This window comes from Sapajus apella, unplaced genomic scaffold, assembly GCF_009761245.1.
Source record: "Sapajus apella isolate SASKATOON/1434 unplaced genomic scaffold, GSC_monkey_1.0 scaffold16, whole genome shotgun sequence".
Lineage (NCBI taxonomy): Eukaryota > Metazoa > Chordata > Mammalia > Primates > Cebidae > Sapajus > Sapajus apella.
This window is the reverse complement of record NW_022436956.1, coordinates 32,127,864-32,154,324: the sequence shown is the minus strand read 5'-3', so window position 1 is coordinate 32,154,324 and position 26,461 is coordinate 32,127,864. Positions and strand designations below refer to the sequence as shown.

Sequence of the window (26,461 nt, the reverse complement as noted above, 5' to 3'; positions counted from 1 at the left end):
TATGTGTATATATATATATAAAAGACCTATATATATTTGTATATAAATATATATTATAAATTTATTTATTTATTTCAAATATATATAATTTTGTATATATTTATAATTGAAATATATGTGATTGAAAAAAATATATATTTTATATATACATATAGGTATATATGTACATATATATGTATATATAATTGAAAAATAAATTTCCAACACTACTGTCTCTTAACTTGTGCAATGATTCTGCTGACATTTGCTGAGTGAGTATAACTAAAGGGTCTATAGATACCAAACCTTACATTAACAAAGAATCAAGGTGAATACATGTGCAGACAGCCTTTCTTAAATTTCTTGGACCCTGCCTTTGCCTAGTATATCTGAAATATTTGGATCCTTACTTGAAAGGTGTGTTTTAAAATGGAAACATTGTTATTATGTCTAATTTTCTGTCTCTCTCACCTCTAGGTTTTCTAGTCAAAGTAGATTTCAGGCACTCCTTCTATTAAGATTGTAATTCCCAATTCCTTTTTTCTTTCTTACATTTTTTCTGCAAGTAGAACCTATCACACTATCTTACAGTTGTTTTTTTTTCTTTAAAATAAAAATTTCTAAGACAGGCACATAACTATTATTATCTTGGGGTAGGAGTGCAGGGATTATGTGTAGATATTGTTCATTTCTCTCTGCACCTTTTTGTATTTTGTAATTAGAAAAAAGTTACATAAAAATTTACTTTAGTAGTCTCTCTAAGGACATACTTTTTTTTTCTTTTTTGACAAGATCTTTTTCTGTCTCCCAGGCTGGAGTGCAATGGCACTCACACCTCACTGCAGCCTCAATCTCCTGGGCTAAATCTATCCTCCCACCTCAGCCTCCCTAGTAGCTGGGAGTACAAACATGTGCCACCACATCTGGCTAATTTTTAAAAAACTACTTATTAGAAATAAGGTCTTGCTATGTTGCCCTGGCTGGTCCCCAACTCCTGGGCTCAATCGATCCTCCTGCCTTGGCCTCCCAAAGTGCTGGGATGACAGGCTTGAGCCATGGTGCCTGGCCTGAGGCATGCTTTTAAAATGGTGATGAATATCTCCACATAACACAGGCATGTGAGGAAATCGCAAAAATCAGATAAATTTTAAGGAAAAGCAAGGTATGTTCAGAGATATTTATCTTTTCAAGTCTGATTGGAACTATACCTGTAACCACTGTGCCAATAAGAGTTATTTTCTTAAGGTAGTTTGGAGGAAATTTTTAAGAAGCATTGGGTGAACAGGAAATGCTCAAGAGATAACCTGATAGGAATGTTCTAAAGAAGATTTCTATACTGAGAGGAGAGGAAACGATGAGCTCTGACTCCCTTTTGGGTCTAAGGTTTTCTAAAGGCCTTTATGGAAGGTGGAGCCTTTATAAAAAGGCAGGGAGGAATCTTAGATTTCTAGATTGGAGGTGGTTCTACTTCAAGAGAGGTTGTGTTAACTAGCATTTATTTTATAATAACTTTCTCTTCTATACAAGATCAGATCATACATTGAATGATATTTTTCAAGGGCAAAATACCCCTTCTCCAATTGCTACAAGAAATTCATCATGTTTCCCCACTTGTCCAAGACATAGATTAGCTCTCTAGTTGATGATTATGGAGTTCACACTTTATAGTTAAATTTCATATTTTTAGCTCAATATTTGTTTGTTTGTTTTCGGTCCATGACCCAGTTACTTACGCTCCCAGAGCACAGGAAAGCCAAAGTGCTGTGCCAGTGGATTCCCCGGGTCTGCTCCTAGGTTCCACGATCCCCTGGAGGGACTCACAGGACTCAATGTATAGTCCTACTCACAGTGATTATGTATTGCAGTGAAAGCGTTCATATAAAAAATCAGCAAAGGGAACAGGTGCATACCCAGGGTAAGCTAGGAGCACATTTCCAAGGGTTCTTTCATAGTGTTGTCACACAGGACTCTCTTAAATTTCCCAGCAATGAGTCGTGACAATGCTTGTGAAATGTTGCCCATCGGGAAAGACCGTTAGAGACGCAGAGCCCAGGTTTCTAATTGAGGTCTGGTGGCATGCCCTCTCTACCTGCCTCTGCCTGGCATGTACCCAAATTCCAGACTCCCAGAAGGAAAGCAGGTATTCAGCATAAACCATATTTGCACAGTTTAGGTACAGTGAGTCATTCTTGCCAGCGAATGGTGGGAATCTTCTGAAATCTAAGTTTCCAGATGTCAGCCCAAAGACCAGCCTTGTAAGCAGGGCTTTCTAATGATAGCAGTTTACAAGTCTGTGATATTAACTCTTTTCTGTACGGTGATCTTTTAGATGTTTTCTGAAAAAGAGATCTAGTCCTGCCAGAAGAGGAAGGGCTTCTGACTCTTCTTTTGTAATTTTTGGAGAGATCCTAACCACAGAACAAACCTCCCTTCCTTTTAACGACAGAAAGAATAGGAAGAATTATAGAGGGAGAATCAATAGGAGAATTTTTTTTATTCCTTCAAATGAGACCAAATAAGTAAAGGCTTGCCTGCATGGGCATAACAACTTGGCCCAAATAAATAGCCATAAAAGAGATCCCTTACCACAACCCAGTGTCTGCCTTAAGTATATGTTGGAGCAGGAAAATATATACATGCAAGAGCCCCAGTAAGCACTTAGAGGCATCCTGCTGGCTTACTGACAGGGGCTAAATGATGACTTCAGATTTAATACACAGTCATCACATTAAACAGTGTTTACTTGCCCTGATCCTATTGTGTCTGGCTGTTATAGCTCCTATGATGTTTTTCTACCCTCCTTGCCTGGATGTCCTATCCAGCACATCATTTGTCAGCCCTTTTAATTGCCTTCTCAATGGCCCTAGGTTTCCTGTGTGTCTCCTAAGGTGCCATCACTGCAGAATCAAGAGTTGCCAGTCTCCTTCCTTGCCTACTTACCCGTGTCTCTTGTTAAAATATGACCCTCCTGGTTATCCAGTAAAGGAATGGTGGTGGGAGGAAGAAGAGTTAATGAGGCATTATCTCTGAAAAGCTGAGTGGATTGGATTAGACAAAGAATGGCAAATATGTGGCCAATCCCCTCAGTCCAGCCTTCTGCGCCTGTGCTGCACAGAGAGCATGGCGTTATTTCTAGTTGCATCCAACACAGTATTTATTCTGGGCAGCCATTGAAGCCTACTGATTCCTGGCATAGATTGCTTTTAAAGTCCTTTTAATTTATAAGTGAAATGATTACTTTATTCTTGTGAAATGCATATAAATAAAAACAGGCTAAGCAATGTGGTTCAGTAGCATGTACTGTGGAATATATAATATTTTTACTATATTACTGTGGATTATCTGATATTTTTAGGTGAAATATGGACAAACATTTGTCAGTCGTAAACCTATTTTAATGTGAACTAGGAGAATTAGCAAACACATCAAACTTATTTGTGAAAATGAAATGAAGTTTAGATTTATTAATATATTTATTTAAAGGAAGAGGAACCAAATTAAATGCTATTTAGTAAATAATAGTACAGATGTGGCAAAAATCACATAGACTCAAAACCTTGCTTCAAAACGTCCTGACCATGTGAATTTGAGACAGCTACTTAATCTCTATGGGGTTCTGCCCTTTCACTGGTTGAAGGAAGAAAGTACTGCCCACTTCCAGTGTTGTTGTAAGGATTAGAAGTAATGATATGGAAGGGAAGTTCTGGGAAGGGAAGGGTGTGGTCTCTGGCGAGGGCTCCACCCTCCACCTGTGCCTACAAATCTAGGTGAGGACTGACACTCCTGCCTTCCCTCCCAAATGTTGCATTTCCCAAGACCACCATGGCCTGCCATGCCCCCATCCTGTGCCTATAAAAATCCCATTTACCCTATAAGCAGACATACAAGTGGCTGGAAGTTGAGAGGAACACACTGGTGGAAGAAGACACAAGTGGCTGGCCGTCTAGAGGACATTCAGGGGAGTATGACGGGGGAAAAGCACAGGACAGATGCTGGCACGCTGGCAGGCCATCAACTGGTGGAATGAGGCATAGTTGGAGGAGAGCCCAGGCTGCCAAGCAGCCCAATTCCAGGGGAAAACCATCTCCCTCTGGCTCCCCCATCTGCTGAGAGCTACTTCCACTCAATAAAACCTTGCACTCATTCTCCAAGCCCATGCGTGATCTGATTCTTCTGTTACACCAAGGCAAGAACCCTGGGGTACAGAAAGCCCTCTGTCCTTCTAATAAAGCCGGGGTCTAACTGAGCTAACACAAGCAGCCTACAGACAGCTAAATTGAAAGAGCACCCTGTAAAACATGCCCACTGGGGCTTCAACTGTAAACATTCACCCCTAGACACTGCCATTGGGTCAGAGCCCCACAGCCTGCCCCTCTGAATGCTCCTCTAGAGGTTTGAGCAGTGGGACACGGAAGAAGGGAGCCACTTGTCCATTGCATGCCCTGCGCAGGGTACAAGGTAACTTTTCCCTTTTTAGTAATATATGTCAAGTTTCTAGCATGTGGCTGACATATAGCAGACAATAATAATTAAAATTAACTAAATGCTTACTATGTAACAAGGTAGTTACAGAGCTTTGTCTATATCAATCTAATCCTCCAAAAAACCTTTACGAGATAGGTACTGTTATTGACACCCTTTTGCCAGGGAAGAAACTGAGGCACGGAGAGGTTAAAGTGATATAATTTCCCAAGTCACAAGTTAGTAAGTGGTAGAAGGGAGATTGAACCAGGTGGTCAGGCTCTAGAACCTCCAGTTAACTATATTCTAACATCTAACATTTTATGTACAATCTGTCATCATTTGCTAAACGTTACCATTTAGGGGTCTTTCTCCATGACCGTTTAGGTGGTCCCAGACATGTGCTAACAGGGACACTCAGCCAGGCTGGGAGTGGATGGGACATATGGGGGAATTAGTGAAGGGACATGCTGGTGACTGCTAATGAGAGCAAGAGGCTCCGATTGTTTTTGATTGGTATTAAGAACCAACTGTAGGTATTAATATGCTGATGAAAGTCAGGTACTTAAAGGTATTGGACATAAAAGATGACATGATCCAACCCTCAAGTCCTGCTAGTCTAGAGGTGAAGCAACCGGCTAACAATTCACTGCAGTAAAGAGGAACAGATAGTATGTGACGAATCTATGTGAAGCACAGCAGAGACACAAGGGGGAGAGGGTCAATTCTCTTCGGGCAGGGAAGGCTTCATAAGGAGATAACATAAACTGGTTTTACAGGGTCCTTGGAAGGTTTTGAGCAGAATGTCACGGCCAGAAACGTGCTTTCATTAAATAGCTTATTTCCCCTCCACCAACTCAGGAAAAGGAGGGCCTGACCCTGGGTGGCTGCAGTGAGAATAGGGAAAGAAATACAGAGGCAGGCTTGAGGTGAAGATTACATATGAGGCCCAAGGGGAATACTGATATGAAGTCCAAGGACTGGGGTGCCCCTGTCAGGGACAGTTTATGGAAGGAGAGACTGCATTTATTTCCATCTGAAGCACCAATGAGACTTAAAGGTGTAGAGAAAAAGACTACAGGAAAGAGATGCTGGGTTTTGGGAACAACTTTCTCTCCAGAAGGACTCTATTAAAAGGCATGTTATTGATAAGGAAAGAAAGCGGTCGCTCTTGACTTTTACTGATTATCTCAGGCTAGTTTATTGTCACTGAAGGCCCCAAGAATGTAAGAGATGAGATGTGATTTCCAGAGGTGGGGGTGGGGGGCGGTGGGGAGCCACCTAAAGCTTCAGCCCTGCATCAGTAGGACATACACTGTCTCTTTTTCACTTGCATCTTGATTTACTTTCTTGAGAAGAGGAAGGGTGTCTTTCCAGCTACCAGATGAGTAACTTTTTAGAGTTGTGGGTATTCATTTAACTTTTGTTCAGCCAGTGTTTAGTGAGCACTTACTATGTGGGAAGCATAATTCTTGAGGTTGAATATGCTGTAGGAAACTAAAACAGCTCCCACTCTCCTGTGACTTACATTATGGAGGTAGGGCGCTAGTACCTAAACACAAAGGAGTGGGCTGCACAAATGTCTGGATAAAGAGGATCCAGGAATATGGGGCAGTGAGAGCAAAGACTGTGGCAGGAACAAACTAGGTCAGATGAATGAGTTACTTTGTGGAAAAAATCTAAGCTGTTCATCTAGACGATCACCCCTTCTCCAACCCCCCTGGAATTTCAGGAAGTGGTCCCTGTATTTCTTAGTTACTAAGTGAACAAATTATCTTTGAGAGACTAGGGTGTGTGGTTCTAGACCGGTTCCTAATTTAAAAGTTAGCCTTGGTGGGGCCTCTGGGATTTTATGGTCTTTGAACTCAAATACTCTGGGAGGCAATTGCCATCTAGTGGCAAAGCGAGAAAACACACCTCATAGCTTGGGAAAGGCGACAAGTTTCTTTTAGAATAATCAAGCCTGTAGCTCATCTTTCAGTCTTTGGCTATGAAATGACTTTGAAAATTTGCTGATTTTCTACTTTCTCAAAAATTCAGGAAAGTTGAACAGTTGGCCCCAAATTACTTACATTTCCAACAGAAAAGTTCATTTCTTTGACATGTACTACTCATTGTACACATTTTCACATTTAATCTCCACAGCAACTCTGCAGGCTGAACAGTTTTATTATCCTCATCTTGAATATGAATATATCTAAGAATTAAATAACTTTTCCAATGTTCTAGAGCTTTTAGATGACAGAGTAGGGTTTTAACTCTAGTCTTTCTGAGAACAAACTTGAGTTACATTGCCTACCTACCTGTAGGTAGCTTTGAACATGTGCTAAAGGAACTAGTTCTTATTAGACATCAGCAAGTGTTTGCTGAAACCACTAAATATTGTACTGAAGAAAATGCTCAGATCTTGAATTTACTAATGTAAAGGTCAGCTGAACACAAGGATCTTTCTAGTAATTAGATCTGCCTACAGTGGAACAGGATTCCTTAGCAAGCAGACATGCATGGGCTGCTGTGGGGGACTGGCAGAACATAGATGTGTTTTGTTTTGCCCAAGCCATGTCTTGTATACATTTGTATTTACATGCTTTGTCTGGGCATTCTTTCCAATTTCTCACCATCTCAATCTTTTCCTAAATAACACACCTGGCCCGCATATATTTACTTTACCTTCCCAGCCTAGTAGACATTTAGGTTGTGGACCACTAAATGATTAACAGTGTTTAAGAGGATATCCTATCACGTATTTGATGGGTTACCAACACTTAAAACTATCCTATCGATTTTTAAAAATAGAAGTGTTAATACAAATAACAGTCTATCATTACCATAAACTTTTTTGCACAAAATAGGTAAAACAGTAAGGAAGAAAAAAGATAACAATGATAACTGGCATTTATTATTGCTTACTGTCTGTGACAATAAGCTGTGATTTTCTGAGTTTTGAGCCTGTTATGCTTGTTGTTTCTGTGCAATTATTAATACAGTCCTCTTTCACGTTAAAAATATCCTTTACTCTGTGTTTCCCCAGTCTGTTCCCCAGGGTCAGCCTTTGCTATTAGTATCTTGTCTTTTACTTTGGAAATTTCTGTATATATACAGAAATTATATAAGCATATGTATTATAAGCACATGTACTTTCATATATTCTTTCTAAAAGAAAAAAGTAAATAAGAGTACATTATATGCTTTGTTCTTGACCTTACTTTTTTTTAAAGCCTAGCCTTTGTCTTAGAAATTTTTTTTCAATACACAAGCCAAATGTTATATTTAGCATGAATGTATGGCTGATTTTTAAAAAAAGCTCTTAATTTATAAATGAATATAGATTCACATGAGATTGCAAAGATAATACACAGATGACTCATGTATGCTTCACCCAGTTTTCCCCAATGATTGCATCTTACATAATCATAGTACAATATCTAAACTAGGCAATTTGTACAATATGTGTATGTTCTCTCTCATTCTATCACAGGTATAGATTCATGTAAACACCGTTGCGGTCAATAGCCACAACTGGTCCATCACCATGAAGATCTCCTTTGTGCCGCTCTTTTATAGTTACACCTGTCCCCTGGCCTTCCACTATCCTTAAACCCTGGCACTGGCTAATCTGTTTTCTGCATCTATAATTTTGTCATGTAGAGAATATATAAATGAAATTATAAGTCTGTGACTTAAACATTTTTTAATTAAAAAATATATTTAGGGGGTACAAATGTAGGTTTCTTACATGCCTTTATTGTGTAGCAGTGGTCTTTGCTTTTAATGTACCTAACACCCAAATAGTGAACATTGTACCTAACAGATACTTTTCCATCCTTCATCCCACTCCCACCCTCCCACCTCTTGTATTCTCCAATATCAGTTCTTACAATCTGTGTGTCCATGTGTACCCACTGTTTAGCTCCTACTTCTAAGTGAAAACATGGTAGTATTTGACTTTGTGTTTCTGAATTATTAAGATAATATCATCCAGTTCCATCTATGGTTTTGCAACAGACATGATTTTATTCTTTTCCATGGCTGAGTAGCGTTTCATGGTACATATATACCGTAATTCCTTTATCCAATTCTCTGTTGATGAATACTTAAGTTGGTTCCATATATTTGCTATTGTGAATAGTTCTGTGATAAAAATACAAGTGCAGGCATCCTTTTTTTCAACTTTTATTTTAGGTTCAGGGGGTACATGTACAGGTTTGTTATATGGGTAAATTGTATGTCTCTGGAGTTTGGTATACAGATAATTTTGTCTTCTATGTAGCGAGCACAGTATTCAGTAAGTAGTTTTGTGACCCTCACTCTTCTCTTAACCTCCCCACTCAAGTACGCCGCAATGCATGTTGTTCCTATTTTTCTGTCCATGTGTACTCAGTGTTTAGCTCCCACTTATAAGTGAGAACATGTGGTATTTGATATTCTGTTCCTGCATTTATTTACTTAATATATCAGCCTCCAGCTGCATTCATGTTGCTGCAAAGGACATAATTTTGGGTTTTTAGTGGGTGCATAGTTTTCCATGACATATATGTACCACATTTCATTTATCCATTTCATCATTGATTGGCCTCTAGGTTGATTCCATGTCTTTGTTATTGTGAATATTACTGTGACGAACGTACATGTGCATGTGTCTTTTTGGTTGAATAATTTATATTCCTTTGGGTATATATGCAGTCATGGGCTTGCTAGGTAAAATGGTAGATCTGTTTTAAGTTCTTTGAGAAATCTCCAAACTTTCCACAGTGGCTGAACTAATTTACATTTCCATTAGCAGCATATAAGCATTCCCTATTCTGAATGACCTCACTAGCATCTGTTATTTTTTGACTTTTTAGTAATAGCCATTCTGACCGTGTAAGATAGTATCTCATTGTGATTTTGATTTGCCTTTCTGTAATGATTAGTGATGTTGAACATTGTTTCATATGCTTGCTGGATGAGATTATGTCTTCTCTTGAAAGGTGTCTGTTGATATACTTTGCCCACTTTTTAGTGGGTTTTTTTCTTTTCTTTTCTTTTTTTTTTTTTTTTTTTTTTTTTTTTTTTTTTTTTTTTTTTTTTTTGCTTGTTGATTTGTTTAAGTTCCTTGTAGATTCTGGATATTCGTCTGTTGTCAGATGGATACTTAGTGAATATTTTCTCCCATTCTGTAGGTTGTCTGTTTGCTGTTGATACTTTCTTTTTCTGTGGAGAAACTCTTAGTTTAATTAGGTCCCACTTGTCAATTTCTGTTTTGTTTTACAACTGCATTTGAAGACTTTGTCTTAAAATCTTTGCTAAGGCTGATGTCCAGAGTGGCATTTCCTAGGTTTTATTCTGAAATTTTTGTAGTTTTAAGTATTCCATTTAAGTGTTTAATCTTTTCTGAGTTGACATTTGTATATAGTGAAAGAAAGGGGCACAGTTTCAATTTTCTGCATATGGCTAGACAGTTATTCCATTTATTGAATAGGGAATTCTTTCTTCATTGCTTGTTATTATTGACTTTCTTGAAGATCAGATGGCTGTAGGTGTGTGATTTTATTTCTGAGTTCTCTAATCTGTTTCATCGGTCTGTGTCTGATTTTTGCAACAGTACATTCTGTTTTTGTTACCATAGACATGTAGTACAGTTTGAAGTCGGATATTGTGATGCCTCTAGCTTTGCTATTTTGGTTTATTTGCTTTGGCTATTTGGGCTCTTTTTTCGGTTTCGTATAAATTGTGCAGCTGTTTTTTCTAATTCTGTGAAAAACGACATTGGTAATTTGATAGGGATAGCATTGAATCTGTAAATTGCTTTGGATAGTATGGATAGGATTCTTCCTATCCATGAGCATGGAGTATTTTTCATTTGTTTGTGTCACCTGTGATTTCTGTCAGCAGTGTTTTGTGATTCTTGTTGCAGAGTTTGTTTACTTTCCTGGTTAGCTATATTTTTAGGTATTTTATTCTTTTTGTGGATATCATGAATGGGATTGCTTTCTTGATTTGATTGTCAGCTTGGACATTATTGGCGTGTAAAAATGCTATTGATTTTTGTACATTGATTTGTATGCTGAAATTTTCTGAAGTTGTTTATTAGTTCTAGGAGCCTTTAGATAGAGACTGTGGAGTTTTCTAGGTATAGAATTATATCATCTGTGAAGAGAGATAGTTTGACTTTCTCTCTGCCTATTTGGATACCTTTTATTTCTTTCTCTTGCCTGATTGCTCTGGCTATGTTGTATAGGAGTGGTGAGAGTGGGTATCCCTGTCTTGTGCTGGTTCTCAAGGGGAATGCTTCCAACTTTTGCACATTCAGTATGATGTTGGCTGTGGGTTTGTCATAGATGACTCTTATTATTTTGAGGTATGTTCCTTTAATGGGTAGTCTGTTGAGGGTTTTTACATGAAAGATGATGCATTTTGGTTTTGTATATTGAACCTATCTTCCATCACATGAATAAAGCCTACTTGGTTGTGGTAAATTAGCTTTCTGTTTGTTAGTATTTTGGATTCTAAACTAGTATTTTGTTGAAGATTTTTGCATCTATGTTCATCAGGGATATTGATCTGAAGTTTTCTTTTTCATTGTGTCTCTGCCAGGTTTTGGTATCCAACTGATACTGACCTCATAGAATGAGTTAGGGAGGAGTCCCTCCTTAATTTTTTTGGAATGTTTTTAGTATGATTGGTACCACATCTTTTTACATCTGGTAGAATTTGGCTATGAATTCATCTAGTCTAGGGCTTTTTCTGGTTTCTAGGGATTTTTTTATTACTAATTTAATTTCAGAATTTTTTATTGGTCTTTCCAAGATTTCAACTTTCCTCGTTCAGTCTTGGTAGGTTGTGTGTCAATGTTATGCTTGTGGGCATCATTGCAGGTGGGATGGGTCTCTTCACAGCAAACACTTGGGTCTTGCTGCTTTATCCAACTTGCCTTTCTGTGCCTTCTAAGTGGAATGTTTACACCTTTACATTCACATTTACCAAAATTGTAAATATGTTTACACCATTCATTGACCTTTACATATAAGGTCAATATTGTCATGTAAGGATTTAATCCTGTCATTGTGTTGTTAGCTGGCTATTATGTAGACTTGATTGAATAGTTGCTTTACAGTGTCAGTGGGCAATGTACCTGAGTGTGTTTTTGTGGTGGCAGGCATAAGTCTTTCATTTCCATGTGTAGCATCCTCTTCAGGATCTCTCATAAGACAAGTCTGGTGGTAATAAATTCCCTTGGCATTTGCCTGTCTGAAAAGGACTTTATTTCTCTTTCTTATGAAGTTTGGTTTGGCTGGACAGGAAATTCTTGGTTGGAATTCCTTTTATTTTCTTTTTTAAAGACATAATCTTGCTCTGTTGCTCAGGCTGAAGTGCAGTGGTATGATGTCTGCTCACTGTAGCCTCAACATTCTGGAATCAAGTGATCCTCCCACCTCAGCATCCTAAGTAGCTGGGACTACAGGTAAAAGCCACCACGCTTGGCTAATTTTCTATATTTTGTAGAGACATTGGTCTCATCTAGTCGCCCAAGCTAGTCCCAAATTTCTGGGCTCAAGTGCTCCTCCTGCCTTGGCCTCCCAATGTGTTGGGATTACAGGCATGAGCTACCACACCCAACCTAGAGTTTTTTTCATTAAGGATGCTGAATATAGGGTACTAATCTATTCTGGCTCATAAAGTCTCTGCTGAAAGGCTTGCTGTTAGCATGACAGGGTTCTCTTTGTACCTGACTTGCCCTTTCTTCCTAGTTGCCTTTAAGATTTTTTTCTTTCATGTTGACCTTGGAGAATCTGATGACTGTGTGTCTTGGGAATGGTTGTTCATTGTCTAGTGTATCTTGAAGGGGTTCTATGAATTTTTTAAATTTGCATGTTAAACTCTCTAGCAAGGTTGGGGAAATATTTTGTGGACAACATCCTCAAATATGTTTTCCAAGCTGCTTCCTCTCTCTCCAGCTCTTTCAGAAATGCCAATAAGTTGTTTGTTTTGTCTCTTTACATAATCTCACATTTCTCAGAGGTTTTGTTCATGTTTAAATTTTTAAAAAACTTTTTGTCTGCCTGTGTTGGTTTGAAGAAGCAGTCTTTAAGCTCTGAGATTCTTGTATTCTGTTATTAATACTTCTGATTTCATTATGAAATTCCTGTAGTGAATTTTTCATTTCTAGAAGTTTCATTTGATGCCTTGTTAAAATTGATATGCAATCTTTCAACTCTTGGATTGTTTTACTGGTTTTCTTAGATTGAGTTTCAATCTTCTATGTCTTTTTGAGCTTCCTTGCTATCCAGATTCTGAATTTTATGTCTGTCATTTTAGCCACTTCAATTTGTTAAGAACGATTGCTGGGAGCTAGTGTGATTGTCTGAAGGTAAAAAGATACCCTGACTTTTAGAGTTGCCAGAATTATTGTGCTGGTTCTTTTTCATCTGTGTGGGCTGATGTTCCTTTCATCTTTGAAGTCATTATCCTTTGGATGGGGCTTTTTGCTTTTATATTTTTTGATGCCCTGAAAAGTTTGACTTGATATAAGTTGGGTGTAGTTGATTCACTTCATTTCTGGATGCTTTCAGGGGGCCAGAGCTCAGGTCAGCACTCCTGAGCTGCATGCTTCAACTCTGGGGTGCTGGGACTAGGTCTGCAGTTTTGCTTTCTGGCCCGTCAATGTCAAGCACCTGCTATGCTTGTGGGGCCAAGGCGTTTCTAAACTACTGGAGGCAATATTCCAATGGGGGCCGCCAGTAAATCACTCCAGCAGTGTGGCAGGGGGCCATGGAAGAGTGCACTACAGTGGGAGGGTAGATTGTAGGTGAGTGAACATCAACAGGGTAGTGGGCAGCCATAGGTGAGTGCACATCAACAGGGTGGCAGGGCTGAGGGTATGTGCACAGTGGTGTGGCAGCTGTGCAGGTATCTTTATGATGATTTGTTTCCTTTCAGGTTTATACCAGTAGTGGGATTGCTGGATTGAATGGCGGTTTTATTTTTAGTTCTTTGAAAAACTTCTATACTGTTTTCCATAAATGTTGTACCGATTGACATTCTCACAGTGTATAAATGTTCTATTTTCTCCACATCTGTATTAGTCTGTTTTGATGCTGCTCATAAAGGCATACCCAAGATTAGGCAATTTACAAAAGAAAGAGGTTTAATTGGACTTACAGTTCTACATGGGTGGGGAAGCCTCACAATTATGGCAGAAGACAAGGAGGAGCAAGTCATGTCTTACATGGATGGCAGCAAGCAACAAGAGCTTGTACAGGAAAATTCCCCCTTATAACCATCAGATCTCATGAGATTTACTCACTATCATGAGAACAGCATGAGAAAGACCTGCCCCATGATTCAGTTACCTCCCACCAGGTCCCTCCCAGAACATGTGGGAATTCAAGATGAGATTTGCATGTGGACGCAACCAAACCATGTCAACATCTTGCCGACATCTGTTATTTTTTGACTTTTTAAGAATTGTCTTTCTGACTGGTGTCTAATGGCATCTCACTGCAGTTTTAATTTGTATTTCTCTAATGATTAGTGATGTTGAGCAGTTTTTCATATATTTGTTGGCTGGTTGTGTTTTCTTTCAAATAATGTCTGTTTATGTCCTTTGCCATTTTTTAATGGGGTTATTTGTTTTCTTTTTGTTATTTGAATTTCTTGTAGATTCTGAATGTTTGCACTTTGTTGGATGCCTAGTTTGCAGATATTCTTTTCCCAGTCTGTACCTCATCTGTTTACTACATTGATTAGCTTTATTGTTGTTGTTGTTGTTTTTGCCATGCAGAAGCTTTTTAGTTTAATTTTCATTTGTCTATTTTTGTTTTTATTGCATTTGCTTCTGGGGACTTGAACATAAATTATTTACCTAGACCAACGTCGAGGAGAGTTTTTTTAAGGATTTTAGGATTTTAATAGCTCCATATCTTCCTTTTGGGTCTTTAATCCATCTTGAGTTAATTTTTGTATTTGGTGAGAGATATGGGTCCAGTTTCATTTTTCTGCATATGGCTATGCCATTTCCCCAGCACCATATATTGAATAGGATGAGTGTGTAACTTTTGAGTCTCGTTCTGTTGCCAGGCTAAAGTCCAGTGGCCTGATGTCAGCTCACTGCAAACTCCGCCTCCTGGATTCAAGTGATTCTCCTACCTCAGCCTCCTGAGTAGCTGGGAATGTAAGGAGGGGAGCCTACCCAGTTCCCAGAGCTCAGAGGTTCTTGGCCTCTCTTACCCAGAAGAATGGGGAAAGGGGCCCTGGAGGCACGGTGAGCTTACTGTTTGAAAAAATATGGACCCAAAGAGTTTTGTGGAAGAATGATTTATTAGATAGGCAGAGAGAGAGAGAGAGAGATAGAGAGAGAGAGAGAGAGAGAGAGAGAGAGAGAGAGAGAGAGAGAGAGAAGGCAGTTCCCACCCTGTGGGAGGAGAGCCCAGAGAGATAAATCTGTTTTAGGTAGGAGCAGCTGAAGTTTTAACACTTGAGTTATTCCCTCCCCATTCATGTTCTTGTCCAATGAGAAGAGTTCTTTCAAACTTCCTCTGGAGTGATTGATCTTTGACTCTGGTACCAGATTGGCTACTTGGTCCACATCTCTGAGTTACAGAGGTCCTTTCTGGGGGATTTTGGGACAAAGAGCCCCACAAAGAGCCCCAGGTGGCTTTCCCTACCTGTCCCGTGTTGGGGAAAGCCAGACTAAGAACTTTAAATTTGAAACCGCTCTGGTCTCCAGATGGAGGTGTGGAGCCCGGAAATTCCTGCCTTTGAAACCACGACCCTTGCAGACCCAGGAAGAGAAGTTTTTTTTGTTTTTTTGTTTGTTTGTTTTTGTTTTTGTTTTTAAACACAGTCCCTCAGGACTACAGGCATGCATCACCACGCCCAGCTAATTTTTTGTATTTTTAGTAGTGACAGGTTTCACCATGTTTGCCAGGATGGTCTCAATCTCTTGACCTTGTGATCTGCCTGCCTCAGCTTCCCAAAGTGCTATAATTACAGGCATGAGCCACTGTGTCTAGCCGAGTATGTAACTTTCAATTTTTTTCCTTAGTGTAAGTAAGATCTTTGAGATTTACCCTAGTTGTTGAGTGTATCAATAGCTCATACCTTTTAATTGCTGAGTAGTGCTCCATGGTATTGGTGTACATAGCTTGTTTAATTCTTTACCTATTAAGAGACATACTGGTTGTTTCCAGTTTTTGACTTATTGAAAAAGCTGCTATGAGCAATCATTTACTGTTTTTTGCATGAATATAAGTTTTCATTTCTCTGGTATAAATGCCCAAAAATGCAATGGCTGAACTGTACATTTCATTAAGAAGAAATCCTGCTGAACTATTTTCTGGTATGTACTATTTTAGATTCCTACCAGCAGTGTCTGAGACATCAGTTTCTTCATATGCTCATCAGCATTTGGTATTGTCACTATTTTTGTTCTAGGTGTTCTAATAGTTGTGTAGTGATATCTTATTGTGGTCTTAATTTGCATTTTTCTAATGGCTACGTCAATTATCCTCCCCTGTGCTTATTTCTTATCAGTGTAACCTCCTCTGTGAAGTGTCTTTTCATGTCTTTTGCTCATTTTCTCATTGGATTTCTTAAATTTGAGTTTTCAGACTTCTGTATACATTCTAGATATGAAGCCTTTGCCAGATATGTGGTCTGCAAATGTTTTTCCTACTCTATAGTTCATCCTGTCTTCTTAACAGGGTCTAATATGAAGCAAAAGTTGTTAATTTTCAAAAAATAAAGATCTTGGAGGTTTTTAATATCAATAATGTAGAACTACGTCACTCTTCTAAATTATTGCCTTGTATTCAGTTGTATGGATGCATAACATTTAATCAGTTCATAAATAAAGGGCTGATTTATTCTAAGTACTTTATTTGTATTTAATAACTTACAATTAAAAACAATGCTGCAATGACTATCTGTGGATATTCAACTTTGTATATGTGTGCAAATATGTCCTTAGGATAAATTCCTGAAAGTGGTATTGACTGGGTCAAACTGTGAGAGGAGAGAGAAAGAAATCAACTAGAGAGAAAGAAATCAACTAGGCAGATAGTTAGGGCAAGAGTCCTCCCCAGAATTCCCTTATAACAAAAAGCAGCCTAAGAGGCCATTTCTCTTTTAGGAAAGAGCAGCCTGAGTGATCAAGCTGCAAACACAGATAAGGAAGGCAAGTTCTAACACAGAACGGGGCCTCCTGTGTGACACACATACAGTGGGCCCCAGTGAGCACAGTCCTTTCCCTTCTTGGAAATACTCAGACAAGGAGGCTTGCACAGGGGGAGTGCCTGCAGCAGCACGGATAAGAAGAGCTACCCTGGATCAGGCACTTCCAAGTTGGAGGATTCTGTCCCCTGCCTTCTTTACACATGCTCAGTAGGAAGAGATAAGCAACAGGGCATTAACTCAGTGTAAGGAGCCCCCAGGTGCGCTAGAAAGGGAGGGGTGGGGACTGTCAGAAATTCGGCACCTTATGTAAATAAAGCACCCCTCCCCACCAGCTTGTCTTCGTTTCACTGTGAAACGGCAACTCATCTTTCTGGGACCCCTTTCTTCTTCTCCAGAGAACTTTCTTCCTTTCGCTTATTAAACTTCTGCTCTAACCTCACCTTTGGAGTGTCCACATCCTTGATTTCCTCCTCTGTGAGACCAAGAACCATGAGGGACACCTCAGACAACAAGGCTGGCTTCAAAATGGTGTACCTATTTTAGTTAGTCATCAACTACATCGCAACAGTTTACATCTGCACTAGCAGGACAGGAGAATGCCTCTTACTACATTCTCATTAGCATTATATGTTAGGACATTTAAAAAACAAACAACTTTGAAACCTGAGAGGTTAAAAAAAATCTCAAGGTTTTCAATCTTATTTCTTTGATTATGAGTAAAGCATAGATTCATATGTAAGCCCCTCCTTCCACTGGTCATGTATTATTTGTTCCTGTCATTTGACTATTGTTTTTATTGACTCATTGATCATTTTCTTACTGACATTCTAAGAGCTTTCAATGCTCTGCACCCTGGTTCAGCCCATAGGTACCCGGCAGCCAAGCATCATCTTCACCTAATACCACGGTGGTGGCCTGCAGGCTGGAAGTGGCCGGGCACTGCCTGCTCCTCGGCCTGCTTTTCCTTCTGCTGACCATGGGCCCTGCCCTGAGCTGGAACAACCCTGTGGGAACGTAAGACCGACTTACATACTGTATACAAATTTGGAAAAACTGTGGTGAGCTGCGAGGTCTATGAGTCCTCTGAACACAGTATATACTAAGAGGTTCCTGTGGCTGGGATAATAATTTAGATTATATGGAACTTGGCCTGAGGAAATTAAAGGAGCCTGGGAAGCACCATGGCTTTATCTCTTTCTTCTATTATTATAAGAGGTACTCCAGGGATTCCCGTAGCACGGATGGATTGATTACTACTGTGCTTCTCCACACTATCACCTTTGTAGTCCATTAACTGTTCCTTAGCAATGGGCAATATTCTCCTCCACTGTATTCTGAGTATCCTCCATTTTCCCCTTATAACCAAAGATTCACTAACTCCTCCTCCCCCAGGCTTTGAGTTTGAGTTCACAGAATTGCAGAATACCGGCCGTGGTACAACTTCTGGTTTTGGCAGTGCTTTTGCAAGACAACAAGGATATGAAAATTCAGAAACAGGGATCTGGCCTGGCTTGGTAACTGGTGGAATATTAGGATATTTGTTTGGCAGCAACGCTCTTCTCAGACTCATGGTACTACCCATCCTAACCTCCATCCTACTCTGTCATGTAGACTAGTCCTGCTTCCTCACTTCTCTGTAGAGGCTTAGGCAGCTATTCGGTGTGTTCAAGCTCAGCCACGAAAACCAGAACTGCATCAGCATATGGTGGTACCAGAAGACAATAAAGTAGAAAGTTGAAGTCAAACATCGGATGCCAAAATTTTGGATTTTTCATCATTTTCTTATTAGAAAAAGGGCTACCTGTTATTAGTTGGGGAAAGGGTGGTGTTTTGTCCTGCATAGCTTTTTGTATTCTATTATTTGAGGCTAAGAGTTGATATATGACAAAATACTTATGTGTTGTATGTTAGTATAACATACAGATGTATATTGCAGTTTTTGAAAGTGATCATTACTGTGGAATGCTAAGCATATATTGTTTAATGTCTAAAATTTGTGATGCTGAGCATTAAGAATGAAGGCATTGTATTGATAGAAACTAAGTACAGAAAATTTCAGTCTTAGGTGGTTGTAGCTGATGAGTTATACCTCATAGAGACAATAATATTCTAATTGGTATTATTATTAAATATATTCAGTGTTTGCTGTTCTTCAAACATTTAAATCAAGCTTTGGACTACTAATTGTGCTAATTTGTGAGATCTGATCACTTTTGAGCTCTAAAGCTTTGAATCCTTCAGTGATGGTGATGGTTTTCTGATAAATAAATATTACTGTCTCTAGGAAAAATGTAGAAAATAAGCATCTAGAAGGTTGTTGTGAATGCTGACAAAAATGCTCAAAACCTCTATATTTCTTTAGTTCATAAGAGGAAAAGCTCAAATTTTTCAACAAAGGTCTTTTAATAACAAAAGCATGTAGTTTTCTGTGGAATCTCAAATATTGTTGTAACAGTCTGTTTCAATCTTACATTAAAAAGAAAAAATAAAAACAAAACAACAAAAAAGAGCTTTCATTGTTAAAGAATAAAACAATCCCTGTCCACAAGCATTTTTTTCCTGTTTTGTCTTGTTTATAGTATTTTCTTTTTTTACTCTTTTATTTTAAATTAATTTTTAAAATTTCAGTAGGTTTTTTCAGGGAGCAGGTGGTGTTTGGTTACATGAATAACTTCTTTAGTGGTGATTTGTGAGATTTTGGTGCACCTATCACCTGAGCAGTGTATACTGTACCCAATGTGTAGTCTTTTATCCCTCACCTCCCCATGCCACCCTTTCCCCAGAGTCCCCAAAGTCCATTGTATCATTCTTATGCCTTTGTGCCTTCAACGCTTAGCTCTTACATATGAATGAGAGCATGTGAGGTATGGTTTTCCATTCCTGAGTTACTTCACTTAGAATAATAGTCTCCAGTTCCATCCAGGTTGCCACAAATGCCATTATTTCATTCTTTTTATGGCTGAGTAATATTCCATGGTGTAGATATACCACATTTTCTTTATCCACTCATCAATTGATGGGCAATTGGGCTGGTTTCACATTTTTGCAATAGAAATTGTGCTGCTATAAACATGCATGTGTAAGTACCTTTTTCATATAATGACTTTTTATCCCCTCTGGATAGATGCCCAGGAGTGGGATTGCTAGATCAAATGGCAGATCTCCTTTTAGTTCTTTAAGAAATCTTAACACTGTATTCCATAATGGTTGTACTACTTTTCATTACCATCAACAGTGTAAAAGTGTTCCCTTTTCACCAATCTATAACAGTATCTACTATTTTTTGATTTTTTTAATCTTGGCCATTCTTACAGGAGTAAGGTAGTATCTCATTGTGGTTTTGATTTGTATTTCCCTGATAATTAATGATGTTGAGCATTTTTCTGTATGTTAGCCATCTGTATATCTTCTTTTGAGAATTGTCTGTTCATGTCCTTAGCTCACTTTTTGATGGGATTGTTTGTTTTTTTCTTGATGATTTGTTTGTGTTTGTTGTAGATTCTGGATATTCATCCTTTGTCGGTGCACAGATTGTGAAGATTTTTTTCCCACTCTGTGAGTTGTCTGTATACTCTGGTGACTGTTCCTTTTGCTGTCCAGAAACTTTTTAGTTTCATGAAGTCCCATCTATTTATCTTTGTTTTTGTTTCATTTGCTTTTCAGTTCTTGGTCATGAAGTCTGCCTAAGCCAGTGTTTAGAATGATTTTTCTGATGTTGTCTTCCAGAATTTTTATGATTTCGGGTCTTAGATTTAAGTCTTTGATCCATCTTGAGTTAATTTTTATATAAGGTGTGGGAAGGGGATCCAGTTTTATTCTCTTACATGTGGCTTGCCAGTTACCCCAGCACCATTTGTTGAATAGGGTGTCATTTCCCCACTTGATGTTTTTGTTTGCTTTGTCAAATATCAGTTGGCTCTAAGTATTTGGGTTTTATTTCTGAGTTCTCTATTCTCTTCCACTGGTCTATTTTCCTGTTTTTATACCTGTACCATTCTGTTTCGGTGACTATGGCCTTATAGTATAGTTTGAAGTTTTATGATGCCTTCAGATTTTTTTTTTCTTAGTGTTGCTTTGGCTATGTGGGTTCCAGGTGAATTTTAGGATTGTTTTTCTAGTTCTGTGAAGAGTAATGGTGGAATTTTGATGGGAATTGCATTGAATTTGTAGATTGCTTTTGGCAGTATGGTCATTTTCACAATATTGATTCTACCTATCATGAGCATAGGATGGCCATTGGATTTGATTCTCAGCTTAGACACTGTGGGTGTATAGCAGAGCTACTGATTTGTGTACATTAATTTTGTATTCTGAAATTTTGCTGAATTCACTTACTAATTCCAGGAGCTTTTTGGATGAGTCTTTAGGATTTTCCAGGTATACAATCATATCATCATCAACCACTGACAATTTGACTTTCTCTTTACTGTTTTAGATGCCCATTATTTCTTTCTCTTGCCTAATTGCTCTGGCTAGGACTTCCAGTACTATGTAGATGTAGAATAGAAGTGGTGATTGTGGGCATCCTTGTTGATATGGTTTTGTTGTGTCCCCATCCAAATCGTATCTTGAATTGTAGCTCCCATAATTTGCACATGTTGTGGGAGAGACCCAGTAGGGGATAATTGAATCATGGGGGCAATTTCCCCTATACTGTTCTCATGGTCATGAATGAGTATCACAAGATCTGATGGTTTCATGTGGGGTTTCCACTTTCTCTTGACTCTCATTCTCTCTTGCCTGCTGCCATGTAAGACATACCTTCCACCATGATTGTGAGGGCTCCCAAGCCACATGAAACTGTAAGTCCATTAAACCTTTTTTTCTTTGTAAATTACCCAGTCTTGGATATGTCTTTATCAGCAGTATGAAAATGGACAAGGACAGTATATTGGAACTGGTAGAGTGGGGTGCTGTTGTAAAGATACCCCAAAATGTGGAAGTGGCTTTGGAACTGGGTAACAAGCAGAAGTTAGAACAGTTTGGAGGGCTGAGGAGAAGGCAGGAAAATGTGGGAAAGTTTGGAACTTTCTAGAGACTTGTTGAATGGCTTTGACCAAAATGTTGATAATGGTATAGCCGATGAAATCCAAGCTGAGGTGGCTTCATATGGAGATGAGGAACTTGTTAAGTAAAGGTGACTCTTGCTATGTTTTAACGAAGAGACTGGTAACATTTTGTCCTTGACCTAGAGATTTGCAGAACTTTGAACTTAAGAGAGATGATTTAGGGTATCTGGTGGAATAAATTTCTAAGCAGCAACGTGTTCAAGAGGTGACTTGGGTGCTGTTAAAAGTATTCAGTTTTAAAAGTAAAACAGAGCATAAGAGTTCAGAAAATTTGCAGGCTGACAATGAAATAGAAAAGAAAAACCCATTTTCTGAGAAGAAATTCAAGCTGGCTGCAGAATTTCATAAGTAATGAGGGGCCAAATGTTAATTATCAAAACCATGGGGAAAATGTCTCCAGGGCACGTCAGAGATCTTTGTGGCAGCCCCTCTCATCACAGGTCTGGAGACCTTGGAGGAGAAAATGGTTTTTTGGGCAGGGCCCTCCTGCTGTGTGCAGCCTAGGGACTTGGTTCCATGAATCCCAGTGGCTCTAAGGATGTCTAAAAGGGGCCAAGGTACAACTCAGGTTGTGGCTTCAGAGGGTGCAAACCCCAAACCTTGGTAGTTTCCATGTGGTGTATAGCCTGTGGGTGCACAGAAGCCAAGAATTGAGGTTTAGGAACCTTTGCCTAGATTTTAGAGGATGTATGAAAACATCTGGATGTCCAGGCAGAAGTTTGCTGCAGGGGTGGAGCCCTCATGGATAATCTCTGCTAGGGCAGTGTGGAAGGGAAATGTGGATTGTGAACCCCCACACAGAGTCCCCATTGGGGGACTTCACTACCTAGTGAAGTTGTGAGAAGACTGCCACCATCCTCCAGTCCCCAGAATGGTAGATACACTGACAGCTTGCACCGTGCACCTGGAAAAGCCACAGACACTCAATACCAGCCTGTGAAAACAGCCAAGAATGGGACTATACTCTGCAAAGCCAGAGGGGCAGAGCTGCCCAAGGCCATGGGAGCCCACCTTTTGCATTAGTGTGATCTGGATGTGAAACATGGAGTCAAAGAAGATCATTTTGGAGCTTTATGATTTGACTGCTCACTGGATTTCAGACTTGCATGGGGTCTGTATCCCCTTTGTTTTGGCCATTTTCTCCCATTTGGAATGGCTATATTTACCTAATTACAGCCATTGGGTAATTAGATGTTCCAATTCTAGGAGGCAACCAATTTGCTTTTGATTTTACAAGCTCATAGGCAGAAGGGACTTACCTCGTTTCAGATAAGACTTTGGACTGTGGACTCTTGAGTTAATGCTGACATGAGTTAAGATTTTGGGTGACTGTTGTGAAGGCATGATTGCTTTTGAAATGTGAGGACATGAGATTTGGGAGGGGCCAGGGATAGAATGATATGGTTTGACTGTGTCTGACCAACTCTCATCTTGAATTTTAGTTCCCATATTTTCCACATGTTGTTGGGGATAATTAAATAATTGAATAATGGGGGCTGTTTCTCCCATAGTGTTTTTGTTGTAGTGAGTGAATCTCATGAGACCTGATGGTTTTATAAGGGGTTTCCACTTTTGATTGGCTATCATTCTCTCTTGCCTGCTGCCATGTAAAACATGCCTTTCACCATGGTTGTAAAGCCTCCCCAGCTACGTGGAACTATGGGTCCATTAAACTTCTTTTTCTTTATAAATTACCCAGTCTCAGCTATGTCTTTATCAGTAGTGTGAAAACAGATTTGTATGTGAAATACACTTGTCTTGTTCCAGTTCAATTAATATTTTAATTTTCATCTAGATTTCATTGTTGATCCAAGGATCGTTCAGTTGCAGATTTATTTAATTTCCATGTATTTACATGGTTTTGAGGATTCCTTTTGGGATTGATTTCCAATTTTATTCCACAGTGGCCTGAGAGAGTACTTGATACAATTTTAATTTTCTTAAATGTACTGAGACTTGTTTTGTGGTCTATCTTATGGTCTATCTTGGAGAATGTTACATTTTGCTGATAAGTAGAACGTATATTCTGCAGTTGTTGATTAGGATGTTGTGTAAATATCTGTTGAGTCCATTTGTGGTAGGATATAGTTTAAGTCCATTGTTTTATTGCTGACTTTCTGTCTGGATGGCCTGTGTAGTGCTGTCAGTAGAGTATTGACATCCCCTACTATTATTGTGCTTTTGTCTATCTCATTTCTTAGGTCTAGCAGTAATTGTTTTATAAATTTGGGAGCTCCAGTGTTATATATGTTTAGGATTGTGTTAGTTTCCTGTTAGATTAGTTATTTTATCACTATATAATGTCTCTCTTTGTCTTTTTAAACTGCCATTGCTTTAAAGTTTGTTTTGTCTGATATCCGCATAGCTGCTCCTGCTCACTTTTGGTATTCATTTTCATGGAATAACTTTTTTCACCCTTTTACCTTAAGTTTATGTGAGTTCTTATGTGTTAGTTGAATCTCCTGAAGACAGCAGAAATTTGGTTGGTGAATTATTATCCATTTTGCCATTTAGTATTTTTTAAGTGAAGAATTTAGGTCATTTATATTCAATGTTAGTATTTTTGTTGTTGTTGTTCATTGTGCTATTGTTATACAGATCCTGTGAAATTTATGCCTTAAAGGAGGCTCTATTTTGGTGTATTTCAAGGATCTGTTTCAAGATTTGAACTCCTTTTAGCAGTTTTTATAGTGCTGGTTTCGTAGTGGTGAATTCTCTTAGCATTTGCTTGTCTGGAAAAGACTATATATTTCATTTATAAAGGTTATTTTCACTGGATACAAAATTCCTGGGTGTTAATTGTTTCACTTAAGGAGGCTAACAACAGGACCCCAATCCCTTCTAGTTTGTAGGGTTTCTGCTGAGAAATCTGCTGTTAATCCGATAGTTCTTCCTTTATAGATTACCTGATGCTTTTGCCTCATAGCTCTTAAGATTCTTTCCTTTGTCTTGACTTTAAATAACCTGATGACTATGTGCCTAGGCAATGATCTTTTTGTGAGGAATTTCCCAGGTGTTCTTTGAGCTTCTTGTATTTGGATGTCTAGATTTCTAGCAAGGCTGCGGAAGTTTTCCTTGATTACACCCTCAAATATGTTTTCCAAATTAGATTTCTCTTCTTCCTTGGGAACACCAATTATTCTTAGGTTTGGACATTTACCATAGTTCCAAACTTCTTAGAGGCTTTGCTTATTTTTAAAAATTCTTTTTAATATGTCTTTGATTGATTAGGTTAATTCAAATGCCTTGTCTTTGAGCTCTGAAGTTCTTTCTTTGGCTTGTTAGATTCTATTGCTGTGACTTTCTATTACATCTTATATTTCTCTAATCTTGTCCTTGATTTCCAGAAGTTGTGATTTTTTTTTTATTTATGCTATTTCACTGAAGATTTTTTCTTTCATATCCTTTGTAATGTTTTTGATTTCTTTAAGTTGAGCTTCACTTTTCTCTGGTGCCTCCTAGATTAGCTTAATAATTGACCTTCTGAATTCTTTCTCTGGCAATTCAGAGATTTCATCTTGGCTTGGACCCATTTCTGCTGAGCTGGTATGATATTTTGTGAGTGTTAAAGAAACTTGTTTTGTCATATTACGAGAATTGTTTTTCTGGTTTATTCTCATTTGGGTAGACTATGTCAGATAAAAGATCTGGGACTCAAGGGCTGCTGTTCAGATTCTTTTGTCCCATTGGGTGCTCCCTTGATATGGTGTTCTTTCCCTTCCCCTGAAAATGAGGCTTCTTGAGAACTGAACTGCAGTGATTGTGGTGTTCTGGGTCTAGCCACCCAGCAGAGCTACTGGACTCTGAGCTGGTGCTGTGGAGTGTCTGTAAAGAGTCCTGTGTTTGAACTGTTTTTAGGCCTTTCAGCCCTGGAAACCAACACCTGCTCCAGTGGAGGTAGCACGGGAGCGAAGTGGACTCTGTGAGGGTCCTTCATTCTATTGTTGTTTAGTGTGCTGGTTTTGTGTTGGTTGGCCTCCAGCCAGGAGGTGGCACTTTCAAGAGTGCATCAGCTATAGTACTATGGGGAGGATGCAAACTTGCCCTAGGTATGCCTGGTTAAGTATTCAGCTTTCTCAGGAGGTGGGCAGGGCCCTAGAGCTCCCAAAAGATTATATCTTTTGTCTTCATCTACCAGGGAAGGTAGAGAAAGACCAACAGGTGGGGGCAGGGTTAGATGTGTCTGAGCTTAGACTCTTCTTGTGAGGGGTCAGGGTTTGCTGCAGCTGCTGTAGGGGTGGGGCATGGTTCCTAGGCAATGGAGTTATGTTCCCAAAGAGATTATGGCTGCATCTGCTGAGTCATACAGGTCATCAGGGAAGTGGGGGAGAGCTGGCAGTCACAGGCCTCACCCCACTCCCATGCAGCTGGCAATCCTAAAGACCAGTCTCACTCCCACCAAGCCCCCGCAACAGCACTGAGTCTATTTCCAGGCAGCCAGTGACCAGGGCTGAGAACTTGCCCCAGACCACTAGCCTCCTTGCTGAAAAGCAAGCCGACTCACAGTTTTTCGGCATCTCAGGGAGCCTACAGCAGTGATCCAGTCCCTTAAAAGAGTCTGTGGATTCTCTCAGCTTTCTTACTATGTTCCTGCTGTAGTTCTTGGAGCAAAGGTTCACGATATGAGTCTCTACACGCTGCTCTGTCTGTGCAAGCGGGAGCTGCAAGCTAGTCCTGCCTTCTATCTGCCATCTTGCCATTTAATTCCTATAGGATTTTCTGACATGTAGAAATTTAAATTTTTATTTGGTCAAATTTGTCTATTTTACCATTATGACTCCTGCGTTTGTGACTTA

At 39.1% G+C, this 26,461-nt stretch overlaps 1 long non-coding RNA gene and 1 pseudogene across 2 annotated transcripts in view; both read left to right on the top strand.

Annotated features, from left to right (window-relative positions):
• Window positions 1-15,411: 15,411 nt before the first annotated feature.
• LOC116556405 overlaps window positions 15,412-26,461 on the top strand; it is a 400,504-nt gene continuing 389,454 nt past the window's right edge. The window contains exon 1 of one of the 2 annotated variants that reach the window (XR_004270978.1): window positions 15,412-17,610. This is a non-coding gene — a long non-coding RNA (uncharacterized LOC116556405). Of the gene's footprint in view, window positions 17,611-25,124; window positions 25,563-26,461 lie in introns of those variants that run through there. The other variant, XR_004270977.1, reaches the window with a different exon arrangement.
• Window positions 17,619-19,091, top strand: LOC116556404 (annotated as a pseudogene).